The sequence below is a fragment of the Sparus aurata genome, chromosome 15 (assembly GCF_900880675.1).
Source record: "Sparus aurata chromosome 15, fSpaAur1.1, whole genome shotgun sequence".
Classification (NCBI taxonomy): domain Eukaryota; kingdom Metazoa; phylum Chordata; class Actinopteri; order Spariformes; family Sparidae; genus Sparus; species Sparus aurata.
Genome location: NC_044201.1, coordinates 29,016,518 through 29,032,184, shown reverse-complemented (window position 1 = coordinate 29,032,184; position 15,667 = coordinate 29,016,518). Strand labels below are relative to the sequence as shown.

Here is a 15,667-nt window from a genome sequence, read left to right as displayed (position 1 = left end):
CATCCCTTCTCCCAAGCCTACAGTTCTCTGTCCAACTCATCTCCTAACACTAAGTGGCACAGGCCTCAGATGGGCCGAGGTTTGAATGGTGCCAGCTAAAAAAGGTTCACCAGCAGGGCAGACAAATGATGCCAAGGACCTCTGGCACACTGCAGTCTCGAAGGAAGGGAAGGACGCGAAGGGCGCAAGCGAGGAGGAGAGATGCTGGATGAAAGTGGAGGCATCTTCTGGGTTAGGCTATCACACTGTCTCAGGGTCCCAGAGGACGAAGGGAGAGTCATGACTCCAGCAACTTTACAAACTCAGTGAGTTACAAGACAGACGGAGAGAGAGACAGAGACACGCTTGTCTTCTAAACATAACAAGCAGCACTGCAGTTTGAATTATTTAGAACATGGTTTAAAAAATAAGGCATTTGAAACCACGCTATGGTACTAAATAAAAGGCTCCAAGATCAATAATGAAACGTGAGACATGAATGACTGCCAGACAGAGTTACTGCATGTAAAACATTTAACAGACAAACTCAAGAGGGAGGAAGGAGAAAAAAAACAAAATATAGAAATATAAAAAATACTACAAAATGAGGCAGCAACTAGTGGAAACTGTCTATCACGAGTTCTGAGAGGAAAAGCTTTAAGATCTCTCCACAACCTGAAGATGTACAGCTCACAATGATCGACAAGTTCTCAATCCCAACCTGTCAACTGAGGCAGCCTGGTCAGTGGTCTAAAGCTTGAAACTATGATGCTCTACCTGTAGTGTCAGGTTATGGCACCAAAACTACTTCATAAGGTGAAGGAAAAGATGGTGTAGGTTAAAATAACTAAATTCAACCAACCACCCCCCTCGTTATACTAATGTGCTAGACAGGTGCTCCAATAACCGATGCTAGGTGGGTAATTAAAACTTCAAATGTGACAAAAAAATACCAATATCTTACCTACGAGCAAGTATCAGACCCAGCATTGGCAAGAAGTTTGTTGGTAGTTTTGATGGTATTTTAGAGTCTCCTGAAAACAACACAAAAATATTGAGGACGACAACTTTATAAGCTGTGCAAAAACACAACTCTGTAGTTTGTACAAGAAATAACTTTATACATTTTATGAAAATCCAAACATCATAACCTAATTCACTGATTTGATTGAATCTGGATCATCCTGTATGTTGTGTCTGACACCTTCATGCTGCTCTGCCTCATCAATAGACAGACAGCTTTACTTTTTGCAGAAAAGAAACTGCTAACTTTTTCTCATCAGCAGCCTCTAAACAAAAACCTTCGGACCGGGACTGTACTGGACGTAATGACTTGAGGCCAGTTACAGTACCGAGTTGATTTATGGAGATTCCTGATGGACAATTACTGGTAGCTTTCTTGCTTAAGTAACCAGTAAATGTTGTTAATGAAGCTTCCGTTAGGTAGTTAGCTCGCAGCCATGCAGCTGGAGGTCCTTTTTGCTGACACGGCCCCGCAAGGTGCCAAACCCAAGCTAGAAAACCACCTTGGTACTGTATTCCTTATCAACAAACCAGCCTCTGTCTTTTGGGATGCTGAGTTGTTCCATCGTGTTCCAATTGTAATCCCTCCCTAACTTTCCCTTAACTACAGGAAACACTTAAATATGCTAAAGCAAATAACACTCTACCATCATTTTTAAGTAATCTATACTGTGGAAAGCAAGTCACTTAGAAACAGGTTCTTTGTGTTGTTCATCCAAAAGCTTTATTGTAGATTCTAGTGCCAGAGACACCACATATGTCAGGCTAAACTTGGGGGAAAACTGTATAAAATGACACATACAAGGTCTCCAATGATTCTATTTGATGGACCACTGCAGATATTAAATAGAATAAGTCATACGTTTGAATATTTCATTCAGTGAAGCGTTTTTGAAAGACCTTAAAGTCACATTCAGTGGACAAAGAAGGAAAACTGATTATTTATATTCAAAAACAAAAGGATTTCAGACTAACGTAGACAAATCATTTATTGATTTATAGCCACCTCACAATGGTTTTATTGATTCGACAGACCAGGCTGCTCTTACAAACCTTTTGTTTTGAATACGGTATGAGAAGGATCTCACAGGTTGAATAATTCAAGACAAAGAAGCTGGACAGGTGTAAGTTGGTGTCCTCATCCAGCGGCATCCTAAGGACAAAGGGGAGGTTGCCAGTACATGGCTTTTGCAAGATGCAAAGACACAAGTAACTTTCAACTTTAAGGTTTTAATCAGATAAACGACAGAGCTGACGGTCAAAACATTTGAATCAAGAAAGGTTTGAGGTGCTCAATGTGTGAACAGACACTGAAACAGGCTGTGTCGTTGCTCAGAGCTAACCAGGTCGAAAACAAAAAGCTTTAAAACTCTCACATGTAAAAGCTAACTTCAGACCAGAGCACAATATCTCGGGGCTCGCGCATGACTCATACATTTAGTTGTCAAAATGCTTACAGAGCTCCACACACACAGTTCGTCACCCATCTCACTTGATGGGGTGTGTTTGAGATCAAAGATTTGTTTAGGTTTCCTCTTAGTCTGTCAGACAGTAACAAAGGCTTTTTGTTGTCATCCTTACATACAGTATGTCAGAGGAAGAAAGGCAGTTCAAGCTGCTTTTTGTTGTCGAGACATCTTTTGTTGTTCAAACTGGGAGGTTTGCTGATTGGCACTACCCATTCTCAGGAACCTTCACAGGGTAATACAGTATTCAGGAGCTAAATGTATTCTCTTTGAATAGCGTTCCCTCTCCTTTCTGCTCTACCTCCATCTCTTTCTTTACTACTTTTATCATCGACGCAGCCCTTCCGCAATCATTGTCTTGAACACATTGGAAAAAAAAAAATCTGCTCAAGCCCCCGGAATCAAAGGCCGCAGTCTAGTTTTGCAGTGCTGCGAGGAAAGAGTCTAGAATCAGCATATCCTCATCTACAGTACAGTACATGCATCGTATCACACCCCGTAGACACACAGGGCGAGATTTAGAGATTTAAATCTGAAGACAAATTTAATTCACACTATCTTTATGAGATCTGATTTCATGCTTGGCAGGTTTGTGTGCAGCACAGATGATAACATTGCAGTAATCATGCAAGTCCAATTTCCCAGAGAATACAGCCCGAGACTTCAGGTTGTATGCTCGTTTGGATCACTGTGATATAAAGCTAGCATAAAAAAATGTGTGATTGCTTAAAGCTTTATGTTTTTTATCTCCAGCCAACTGTTGAGGCAAAGGCAATGCAAGTCACCTTGGGTTGTTACAACAATGCTCTACTAAGCATGCGATACACAACTGTACAAATGCTAACATGTTTTGCTTGAGCAGTGCAGCAATGCACACAACAAAATATCAATCATATTATTACATTATAGGAAATCCTTGGTGTGAACGTCCATGGTATGAATTAAGTGTCCTTGGGCAGACCAGTGAACATATCTGAGCTCTGTAAATGACCCTGAACCTTTAGACGATTTGGGAATCAATCAGACGCATGAATGTCACTGCATTTGCATATTGCTTTATCATTTAGCAAAGTCATGGATAAATACAGGCTCAGATAGATTATGTGGTTGTTTGTTGGCAGCATTCAGACCTGAAAGACTTGAAATACATTTGTGTGAAATCTCTGCACCCTTTCGGATCCATCGAGAGATCGGTGCTTTGCTATCTTTCAAAGTTCGTCATATAACTTCAATAACAAAATTTACCCATAACATTTTGAAATATTACACAAAAGGATAATAAATGTTGATTTAAAATAACTTTTGTCATGGTTGGTAGACATTAGTTCAGCTTCCACAAGTCATACTGACACATTTACATATGTGCACGTTTGTAGTTGTGCGTGTGCAAAGACGTGTGCTGGTTCTGTGCTCTACATTTTTTGCATTTGTATTTCTGCACGGTTGTGCCTCCACGCTGACGTTCCCACACAGTGTCGGGAAGTGAGAAGCAGCGTCTCAGGAGGCATCTTGTTGAATTCTCACCATCTGAAAGACGAGGAGGAAAAGGGCTGGCTTAACGCTCAGAAGTACTTGATGTCTCTAGCAACAGCTCTGGTATCAGCCCTCCTTCTTATACTGACTTATTTTGGCACGGCAAATCCAACCTACCAGGATATGGATAAAGAACTGTCAAGTCTTTGGCTTGACATCCTTACGATACCAAAGCCAGAGGGGTTCTGAACTAGTCTGTCTCTTCAGATGTGAAAGATGTGAGTTTCTTTAATGCCTAACAATCACCGGGGGCAGAGTGAAACCAGATCAAGATTTTGTTAGAAAATGTTAGGAATAATATCGCTTGCTTTGTGTGAAGCTCCAGCTGAAGAGGCACAGACTACTTTGAGTTTAATTGGTGTGTGTCGGGGGTGAAGTAAATTGCAAGACTACCCATTAAAAACAACAAAAGAAGCCTCTATTTGACAGCAGGTCGCTTTGAAACCAGATGAAAAGAATCAGCCTTACACATTAATATTGTTATTCATCCCGTCCCTCAGCGGATGTTGTTGTCCAAGCTTCCATGTACAAAAAACAGTAAACAAAGGAGCCACCGAATGTGTCCCTAACTTACATTAAGGACATTTAAGGTATTTTTCTGCTTTTAATATTCCAACAAAATGGGTTTATGCTTCATGATTTGTGTTTCAAAAATGAAACCTGATGTGTAAAATGATGAAACAGAAATGTCTAATATTCTGTTCTAATCATGTGGTTAAAATTAAAGTCTACCCAGCTTCACATTAGCATGGCACTGACAACGGAATGCTTAAATTATTTCTATATTGCATTATCTTATCAAGATTACGAAACGTAAGCAGCAACTTAACTTAAATGTTTTCGGGCACGCCGATGCAATCAAAAGCAGCGGTGTACTTCATAACAATTATTGGCCAAATTGCGTAAAGTGTTAGCTCAGTAGAATGGCTTAACGAGACGGCGTTGTGTTATCTGCAGTGATGGTTCCATGCCATGGTTTTCCTGCCACGATAAGTCAAAATGTCTGCTGTGAAAAACGGCTTCAGTTTTTAATGTCGTGACTGAAACATAAAGCAGGAACAGGAGGGGCTGGTGGAGCCCCTCAGCAGGGTGTTAGAGCAGCTCAGCAGATACATACATACACTACAGAGAGGGGTTAATGGATCCATACTGTGGTGCATAGAGCAGATGCTGAAATTGAGAGAATCAGGAGCGGTGGAGACGGGAAACGCCTCTGAAACATGTCTTATTCTGGGGCTCTCAGAATTTAGTTTGTTGGCGTGAGTGAAGATGTGAACAGGCAACCCAATCGCAAGAATGAATGTTGGCAACTTGTCTTCATGTTGCAGCTTTATGTGTCTGTGTTCAATTTTGTGTTGTGACAAAGGCAGTTCAATCCTCTGGTTAGGGTTCGGAAGTGAACGTGTTTTGGCTGCCTGGGTCCTGCTGCCACAAACATGGCTAGAAATGGTCCCGACATCTTGTTAAACATACCCAGTTCCGGCTGCATATTTTCAGGATGTCTCGTCAAACATATCCAGGTTTTATTTGCCACTAACACAGCTTGATAATATCTGCTGGTTCCCTGCTTAAAAAATGTTGAAACATCTTGACCAGCGGTCTCTTGACAGCCATTTTCCCAAACTGACACACAGCTGCCACCCCCGTCAATACATGTAATATAGCCACAGTTTGCAAAAACATATACTGCCAACATCTGTTTTAGCGACTGGGCTGAAGCTCTAGTGACTTTGCCAGGATCTTCACCCTCAGAGTGCTGCACATGTCCAATCACGCTAAGACCAACAGGTACAAAATCACATTCTCCATGTTTTGATTGCACTTCCACGCTTGTACTTTTTTGGTAGCGAGAGCCACAGAGAGGATGGGTAGACAGTAAAATATTGCTACTGCAGATGGCGGCGGCAGATTCTCATGAAAGTTCAGCTCTCAGCCTGAGCTTGCCAAGTTTCACACACTGTCTGATGCCTGCTGCATGACAAACTGACTTCTCTGCAGGCAGACGATGTGATGCAGCGCTGTGGCCAATGGAAATTTCATGTTCCCAACATGTGTTTTTATATCCATTTTACTTTCACTGTGGTTCAGACTGCATCCCATGAAGAAAGGTGTGTTCACTTTGTGCATATATTTTTTGGAGCTCCGCATGACTGCTGAGAGACTGCTAGAATCAGCATCAGCCCTTTTTTGGAGCCATTCACCTGTCCACAGGCTAATTGCAGTCTTTCAGAGCTAAAGTGGCGGCGTCATTTACACCCAGCATTTCCAGGCTCCTGGTGCACAACAGGGCTTTGGCAGTTTGCTACTGATACCCCTCCCCTGTCAGCTTCTCCTGAAACACACGTATAGGCAGAGGTTAATTAGCTGCAGGTGCGTCTCAATGACCAGCTGGGCACTTCCTGGCCCGCTCGCATTCCAAACTCCGCTCAGTCTCCGTCCAGCTCACCGCGGCGACACAGAACATCAGAGCACACAGCCTGTTTAACTGCCTTCAAGAATCACAGACGTATAACTGAACGGCATTATCGCGGCCGCCGCTCCCGCGGGCTGCAGCTAGTGAAGGTGAGGACGAGATTACGCTCTGACACACAAAGTGCTGCTGGCTGCGCATATGTGGCCACATGTGGATCATATTTCTGTCATCTCTGTGAGCTTATCATCAAACGAAATGAAATGAATTGAGTTGAGAATGCTAAAAGATTTACGCCGCTCAAAATATTTGATTTGTGCTCGAGGCTAAATCTGGCTGCTTCCTGTGCAGCATTAGCGGTGTCGATAATAGCTCATTTGTCTACTTCATATTGTTCTCTGCCTGTGACAGAATCTATTCTGCTTCCTTCGTTCTCTTTTTTCTTTAAAGCATGAAGCTTTATTGTCCTTTTGAGAATGATACCCCTCCCTCTGCAGGTGAACTCTGTGGCAAACACAAAATTGACTGTTTCAATAGCGCTTAATGGATACTGATTGCTGAGGCCAATTTACCTTCCTCCTGCCTCTTGCCTATAGTCAGGAATAGCAAGCAATCAGAAAAGAAAACGGGAGAGAGAAGAACTCATATTGATTGCAGCAATTCATCCGGCACACACTCCTGTGTGACTTAGCTTTGTTAAAAACTGTATGGTACATATTTGTATCGAATATTAAAAACATTAACTCCGTCACATAGTTCTTCATTTATTGTTCTGATTTCCATCAAGCATCCGATCGAGACTTTTGGTCGTGGCCACATACGGACGCTAATGGATCTGGAAGGCCCGATTTATAGTGAAGTATGGGTCTTGTCAGCTGGTGCTTAGTGAAGAATATGGCAGTGGGATGCAGATTATCTCAGAGCAGTGCAGGCTGGTGCGCCCGCTGCTTGCACCCACCCTGCAGTCACAGGTCATTAATAACTGGGCAAAGTGTGGGAGACAAGGAAAGGCAATTCTCCTGCCTGGTCTCACTGTCGCACAGTCCTCCACTCCCTTCTCTCTCTCGCTCTGTCCACTTTCTATGATTTCTCTCACTTTTTGTTCTTTTCTCTCCATCTGATCCTCAGAGCTTGTGTCCTCTGTTCCTTTCGTCCACATATTTATCACTAAGCAGAGAAACACTGCTTGTAGTCTGTTGCTGCATCAGCTGAAATGATGTTTCCCCCCAATTTCCCTCAGGATTCTTCCTAGTGCAACTTTTTAGGAGGTTGAAAGGTTCATTTAATTGTCTTCCTCTAAGTTTTCTTTGTGTTACAAAAGGAAAAATAACCCGATGCAGTGTTGAGGAGTGTCAAAGGCTGAGGAAAGAAGCAGCCTGGTGGTCTGGTGGCGTCGCTTGGAGTCAATATTTGCCCATAAAGCATAATTCAGAATGAAATAAAATAATTAACGATATAGCCGACATTGTGAGTTCGCTGAAATGACAGAGACTTTCATTAACTTTAATGTGTTTTTCGATTTTGCTGCATAGAGAGGCAACTACATGTGGGAAGTAACAGTGTCCCTGAAGTTCAAGTTTATGTGCTGTGAACATCACAAGAAACAAAGCAAATTATACAGTGTTTATTTCAGCAGATGATATGTGATATTTGAGTCTTTCTCTCTCTCAGAAAGTCTTTTTGTGCTTCGGCTCTGTAGGGAGATTTTAGCAAGCAAAATCCCCAAGTGGAGTTCAGACACTGATGGCGGTGGCGGCTGAGGACTCGGCTGATGAAATGATGAGCTGGTGAAATTAAGCTGGTGAATCTGCAAAAGAGCGGGTGGTGACGGGGAGGTGCAGAACAGCAGCATGAATGAACTAAAGGCAGAGAGAGAATTCTATTTAAAGAGACAGCAGCAACAAAATAGACTTAACAGAGTAGGTGTGTCACTGTGCTGTTGGATAGATGTGACCGGTTGATGTGTCAGTTAACAACCCTGGATAATGACGTGAGCGTGCGAGAGAGGATTAAATATTGGGATTGAAAAGGCTGAACTTTCTCTAGAGCTTGATTTTTTTTTGCTCCCTTGTGACATTTTTTAAAATTTCTGTTGGCATTTCTTAGATGGACGTCACCGCCTCCCCCTTGATAGCAAAATAACCAAAAGTGCGTCCCTCTTGTTTGACTGATAGGCAGACTGCTGTCGGGTCCGGACCCAGACGTCATCTGATCCGGTCTTGAACCGAACTGAATTACTACCTTGTGACAGAGTGTTTTTATTTCAGCTTTTCTAGCCTTTATGCCAGTAGTTTCCCAGGAACCTAACAGACCAACTGCACACATAGAGTTATGTCTGTGTGTGTGTGTGTGTGTGTGTGTGTGTGTGTGTGTGCGCACAACTTAACCAATTTGAACGACTGTCTCATCCAATGACAGCCCTCCTAACACCAGCCCCCAAGTGAGTTAACCGATTATGACAACTCGCCATGAATTCAGGTGGAAAACGTGCTAATGGCCAGCCGACCTCTGTGATGGGCCACTCGGAGCGCTGCTGGAGCAAAGTGACTTAAAATTGCCCGGTCCAAATGGCCTTTTAATGCTCCTTTTCTCAAGCCATACCAGTTGACAACCGAGAGTACCGCCGCTGTCCATCAATGAGAAGACAGTGAAGTGAGTACACTCTCTGTTGAAAGCTGTCCAGCGATATCCTCTCCGTCTCTCTGTCCGTCCATCACATCTACTCTCTCATCTTCTCATCCTCTCGCCGCCTTTTGATTCATATTTTCTCTCTAGATTTAATGTTTCATCGATAGCGTGAAATATAACTAACTGCAGTTCACGTTGCGTAACACAGAAGTCTCTCTGTTGGCCAGAGACGGCTTGAATTATGTATTAATGATAATAAAAGCCCGATTAAACTTCTGTGTTTGTGATATGAAAGAGAGAATAAAGGAATTTTAAAACCCTGAGAATGATAATAAAAGAGCTACAGTGAAACATTCCACCTTTTGATTATTAATTATAAGTGAATATAAGCTTTTATAGGTCATTCATCAATTATATGAACACATGCGTGCATAATAAACAGAATATTCTTATTAAACAGCCCCTATAAGACGAGGTAAGAACAGTGGACTCATCTAAACTGAGCTGTTACTTTCCAAACACAGTTACCATCCTGCCCTTGTTTCTACTGTCCCCTCTCTCTTTTTTTACTTTATAAGACTGAACTCATCACACCATGTATCTTTCCGCCCCTTTAGCTCAGCCTGAATGAAGACTGGTGTCCAGGGTACTTTCAGGTACGCTGCTTTGCCTTTGCTCCACCTCGACGTGGCTGCACTCCAGGGCCCGTAGTCATTAAACGTCCAAGAACAAGAGAACTGATCAAGGATCACTGCTCGGGTTGTGTGGCCATATTAAACTGCGCTGGACTAAGAGGAACACTGGTTCTTTATAGCTGGTGAGATAAAAATAACTCCAGCTATCCTCAGATTACCTTTCACCGGCCCCGGCTTTCTTGGACCGGCTCTAAACCGGATTTGTTGACCCGTGAAAGGAGAGATTTTACCGTCAGCAGAAATGGCTCAAAGTTCAAGGTTGAGATCAAGAGTTAACACACAATGTAAATGTGTGTAAATGGAGCAGAGAGGGTGGAGGAGCTGGCTCAGGCTCACAGGGTTTGAATAGTAAAGGTTACTTATTCTACACAGAGAATATTGGGACATATAACGACTTCTGGACCATTACTAATGTTTTCAAATGGTTGCAGTTTGGTTAGTTTTAAGCACAAAAAAGACTTTTGAAAGAGATCAAACTTTGGATGATCTCCTCCTAAACCTGTTTCTGTCGTCAATGTTGAACAACCATCCTTGCTGATAAAAATCTGATCTGATGTGACTCAGGACGAGGTCACGTTTTCAAGTTTTACTCACGTTACGTTTAGTGTCTGCCTCACTCCCTGACGTATCATCTGATGTTTCCCAGGAAGCTTTAGCAAAGTTATTATCTATTATCAGATTGCTCTCGGGTTAAACACACAACTCTACAAAGGGTTTGACAGAGGTCTAGTTGTTTTATATATTTAACCTCCCCCATGTCAATCAAAGAAATGTGTTCAAGAGTTGTAATTACTTTTACTTCCACCTACACATCTGAGATCGTCTTAGTTGTTCTCTCAGACAGCAGTCACATCCCCAGACTCGTGAATATTAAACAACATACAGTGTGGCGGTGTAACAGTTCGGAACGTGGTTACATTAAAATCACAATTCCAAGTGTGAACTTCCACATCTAGGAGGTCTCAACTCTAATCCAAACCTCCTCTGCCCCGTGTGAGTCGGCTCTCATGCCGGATGGATCAGCTCACCTTAAAGCGGCCGAGTCGAGAGCAGTGGGATTGGTTATTTATCTGGCATTCTTGAGTTTAGCCTGGGTAATGAAATTGAGAGTGAAAGGAAGGACGGGCAGAACGAGGGAGGAGGGATGACAGTCTCGAACTCTCTGCGATTTAAGTACATGACATGTGCCCTGCCCTGCTGAATCACGGGCTGCCCTCTGTCTGTCTCCATCCAGCTCTCTTTCCACTCTCTCCGTCAGGTCTCCGTGCCCTTCAGGCGCATCTTACTAAAACTCTCTTATCACTTACCAGAACTACCCAAACTCTCTTTTGACATGTGCCGCCTCTCTCCCTCCCTCTCTCTCTCTCTCCCTCTCCCATCCTCACCCCTGCCTCCTTCTTCATTTCATTGCTTTTGGGAACAGTTTATTCTCCCCTACCTCCTCCTCTCTTACTCATTCATCCTTGCAAAGCCTGTCAGCGAGCCACCCTCCTCTCTGTCTCTCTCCATCCTCCTGGTTTCCAAAAGCCCCAGAGGCATCAGTGATTCACTGGCTGACCTTCCTCTGCTACTTCTAAAGGCTGGCTGGCTCAATTTCTCCTTTACATTTCTGTAATTGTCATCTGATCCGTCCTATAGAGCCGGATAAGATGGCTTTTAAAATATAGGCTTTGATCTCATGACTTGATAATGCCGATTAAGTCCTTACATGCACTAATCATTATTAGGTATGTTATTTTATTGTAATAGCCTCCGTCAAATGGATTGATTTCTTTAAGGACGGTTTATTTAAGCTATCATCATTAGCCTATAAATTCAGTTTTCACTGTTTCCAAGGAATAAGAGTTCATTTGAGTCCTCCGTGATACGAAATTGTAACATTTTGCGATGTATAATAATGATGTATTACAGAGTAATTAGGGAGCTGGAATTTACATGGTGACTAATGGGCATAAAATATCATATCAAAATGAAATTAATCTCTCTGACAGATCATTTTCATTACCCTGGAAGCCGATGAAACGAGAGCAAAATTTTAATTTGCCCACAAACGCTTTGATAAAGGATGCAGCTTGGAGGTGCCCCGCGACTTCTGTGTCTGCGTCTGAAAACCTGCTCGCTGAGGTCAGTTGCAGACGCTTGTGTTCGTCTGAACTCGATGCCACAGAGAACTCGATCCCTAATCGCAGCCCCGCAGCTTCTTTGTTTACGTCGCTCATTGTTCGGCCGATCCCACTGAGCCAGACAGACAGACAGACACTCCAGCTTGAATAAAAGTTTGGCAGCAGAACAGCGTTCAACCACGTTAGACATTGAACGGTAGACGTAGGTGTCTGAGTCAGAGTTGAGCTCAAAGAGATCAAACTCCATCATGCCATGACTTTCAATATTCACACAGAAAGAAATCCATTAAGAAGCAGACGGAGCCAACAGGGGCTGCAATGCACCATAATGGAATTTGTTCATTTGTTTGAATAAGGGACTCGAGTCAGGATCCTTCTGAAGCTCAAACACTCCTCCCCCACTGCCGGGAAGACGAGTTTCCCTGCCCGTGTTTGTGTTTCATGTTTGTCATCACAAATGCGAAACACGGAACAGAACAAGGTCGTCAGTGAAAGTGAACCTAGAAAAGAAAAGTTTCAACATACCTGGTTTGTAGAAGCGTACATGGCCAACATTTACTCTGGTGATTGGGGTGAAAGCAACGAAAGACAAAGCAATCCAGTTGACTAGTCCAACACCAAGAAGGACATCTTAGTCTCTGTCCTGTGCATACGTGTTGCTGTAACTTTCATTACGGGGGTTGTTTTGTTCATTTCTGTGACGATATTGTGGAAAAGCACATGGTTAAGTGGAGGTAGACGAGGCATGTAAGGAAAAGTGGGAACGTCAAGTAGATAAATCACAAGACTTCACAGAACAACTCCCAGAAGATACCGAACATCACAGACAAAAAATATGTAACAGTAAAATATAGAAATACAAAAAGGCTAGAAGGTGTTAAGAAATGAAAAAAAAAGAGGTGAGTAGAAAGCCTCCCAAAATGTAAAGTGTGTGTTTGTGTGCGTGTGGGTGTGTGTGTGTAGGTTTTAGCCAAAGGGCCACAGAGGAAGACTTGTTTTCAAAGATGCGACCTTGATGATGATTGACAGCTCCCTGTAGGCATTCCCACGGTGACTCAGAAGTTGTCACCGACTATTATTTCTGTATTTTTTTTTCCCCTCGCTGTTGAACAGGATGGATTATAAACGGCAAAATCCTACAAAAATGGAGCTTGATACTGAATCCCCCATCTCAGTCCAAATGTTCAAACGTGGGATGAACCATTACCATTCGACATTGAAATTCCACATAACTTTTCTTTTCAGTTTTCATAAACAAGCCGTACTTATTAATACTCCTCAGGCCAATTTAGCTTGAAGGCTCCTAAAAACATCGCTAATGTAAAATGTGTCCTTGTGCAGCGCCGAAAAGGTTCAGTCAGTTTTATTTGGGAGTGAAAATGATTTCAACCCTGTCACACCAAACAAAAAGGAAAAAATCAGCGAAAGTAGTCTGGTTCGGTTAGACCGCTCCGTTTTATTTTGTGTCACTTTGCCTTAATGCTGTGCAGTCGGCAGGAAATAATGTGAGGGAGGTTTCTGTCGACTGGAGGTGAAGACTGCATTTTCTTCAGCAAACACACTGAGAGCAGTGAGTTATCGTGTGTGTGTGTGTGTGTGTGTGTGTGCATTCGCTGACGTCTGATGGCCTGAACACCCACCTGGCTCTCAGAGAATGAATGGTCATGATGCGAGGTGTGGGTAGTTCAGGTTGTAATGACGTAATGGAGGTTAAACTACATTTTTTGAAAAGTCATTATTACGTCGAACTCCCTCCCGTAAGGCTTCGTGAATCTTTCTCTGTGAGCAAAAGTTTGCAGGAAAGTGACATTATAAGCCTGATTTAAGCAAATTGTGCTCAATTTAGTTGACTTGAGACTCTGTGGATGTTTTATGTTGGTTTTATTTGTTGTCTCCGAGATGCATTTGCATCCACAGATGGTAATTTGAGCAAGTGCGATGGTAGAAAGGGCGTGAAGAATTGAATAAAACTCGATCTGGGTTCCGCCATTTCCTTGAACTGTAGTTAATCTCCAGGTTTCCACATTAAGAATCTGAGCAGAATGAAGCGGCTGAGAGAGAGAGAGCGAGAAAAACACGGAAAACTTGAAAATTAGGCGGTTTATAGCGAAAGAGGCATGTAAAGAAAGCAATTAGGACAAAAGCTGAATGGAAATAGAGTCAGTCTGCAGGGCAATAAGCAAAGGCAACAAACAAAAAACAATTTTAATTTATGATTATGTCGTGTATTTTCAACCAAACTCCTTTCACATTATTGTTAAATTAAGTCACAAGTGTTTTGCTGCACTCACTTCACTTTTTCTTCCAGGTACTAACAGTCTGTATAGTATTTCCTCTTTTGGCTCTTAAAGCTTCTGCATCATGCACTTCACTTTGCTGTCTGATATTTTATTTATCTTTTATTTATCTTATTTAGTTGTTAAGTGTTTATATCAGACTTTAACTTACTTGCAATAAAAGTAGCTTCCAGTAACTCCCATTTCAGTCGGCCGGATTCAGGTGAAAACAACTATAATAACCAGAACAACAACAACAACATCAAAACATAGATTGATTGATTGATTGATTGATTTTGGCGTCACGGACCAGTCAGATCTTAATACTAGTCCTGATCTGAAGTGTGTGGGTAAGGAAAGAAACTGAGGGAGAAATATAAGTAGCTGGAACTGGTTTCCATCACCTAAAAAGTAATTAGGTGGCTAGCTCACCTGTCAGCTAGCTCACCTGTACAGCAGCCATTAGGCCCGTTAGCACGACTGCAGGTCAGTCAGAAAGCCTCCACAGCGCTCGTCTTAAACAAACTAGTCCACAAAGTTCATGAGCAGTCGCAGTGACGTCCCGCAACACGTGTCGGCACAAAGCTGGTGTCTCAGTGCAGTGACTCTACTTCACTCTCTGATCTCTCACAGCTTCTGTTCATCACCTGCTAAATGTTCAACTTTCTTTACTTGCTAGTCACTAACTTTTTATGTCTGCCGTTTGGTGCTGAATGGACAGCTTACAGTGTGTTTATCAGTATTTGTTTGCTGAACGCAGCTGTCTGCTGCCGCTGGAAACAAGGCTGATGAGAGCGCCGAGACTAAACTGTACAGTAAATGTGTCACAAACCAATCAACTAAAGGAGGCTCAAAAGCTTTGTGGAACTGCCGAGTTGGTGATAATTCTCCCTTTCACTTCACACGTAGTCAGTCGAATCATTGTTAATATGGAAAAGTTGGTTCGTGGAGCTTAAAAGCTTTTTCTCCTCCCTCTCTTTCTCTCTCTCTCTCTGCAAGTTCCTCCATCCTGCATAATGAAAATGACTCCAGAGTCTGTTTTTCTTGCTCCTTCCTGTCGTGTTACTTGGAGCGGGCTCAGGTAGTAAAGTAAGCCGTTCGCAGATCATCCTCCGCGGCCTCTGGACCGCTCTGATTTATGGATGCAGAGCAGACAGCTCAGATGAAAGAGTTTCTGTCAGGTCAGAAGATACAGATACCTTGTTGCCATAGCAACTGCTGCGGGCAAAAACAAGAAAAAAAAAAAAAGGGGGGGGATACGAGCGAGAGAGAACAAATGATGAAACAGGTTAGTGAAGGATGACATTCAAATTCAACAATGACTGAGACTGGCATTCAGCAAATAGATTGTTTTGGGGATTTTTAAACACATATTTCTGCTGTGCACACGCAGCTATTAATCTGTCAGACTGCAGCGTGACACAGGACGCTCTCCTCTCAGCTTACAGACGTGTGACCTGAACAAATGCAGGAGAGCAATTTGAAAAACAACTAAACCACTTTTGGGCTGAATGCTATAATTTTCTCAGCTGCT

General features: G+C 42.7%; 1 protein-coding gene across 2 annotated transcripts in view; it reads left to right on the top strand.

Annotated features, from left to right (window-relative positions):
* Positions 1-15,667, top strand: part of nrg3a (neuregulin 3a) — a 333,275-nt gene that overhangs the window by 273,820 nt on the left and 43,788 nt on the right. The window lies entirely within an intron of this gene.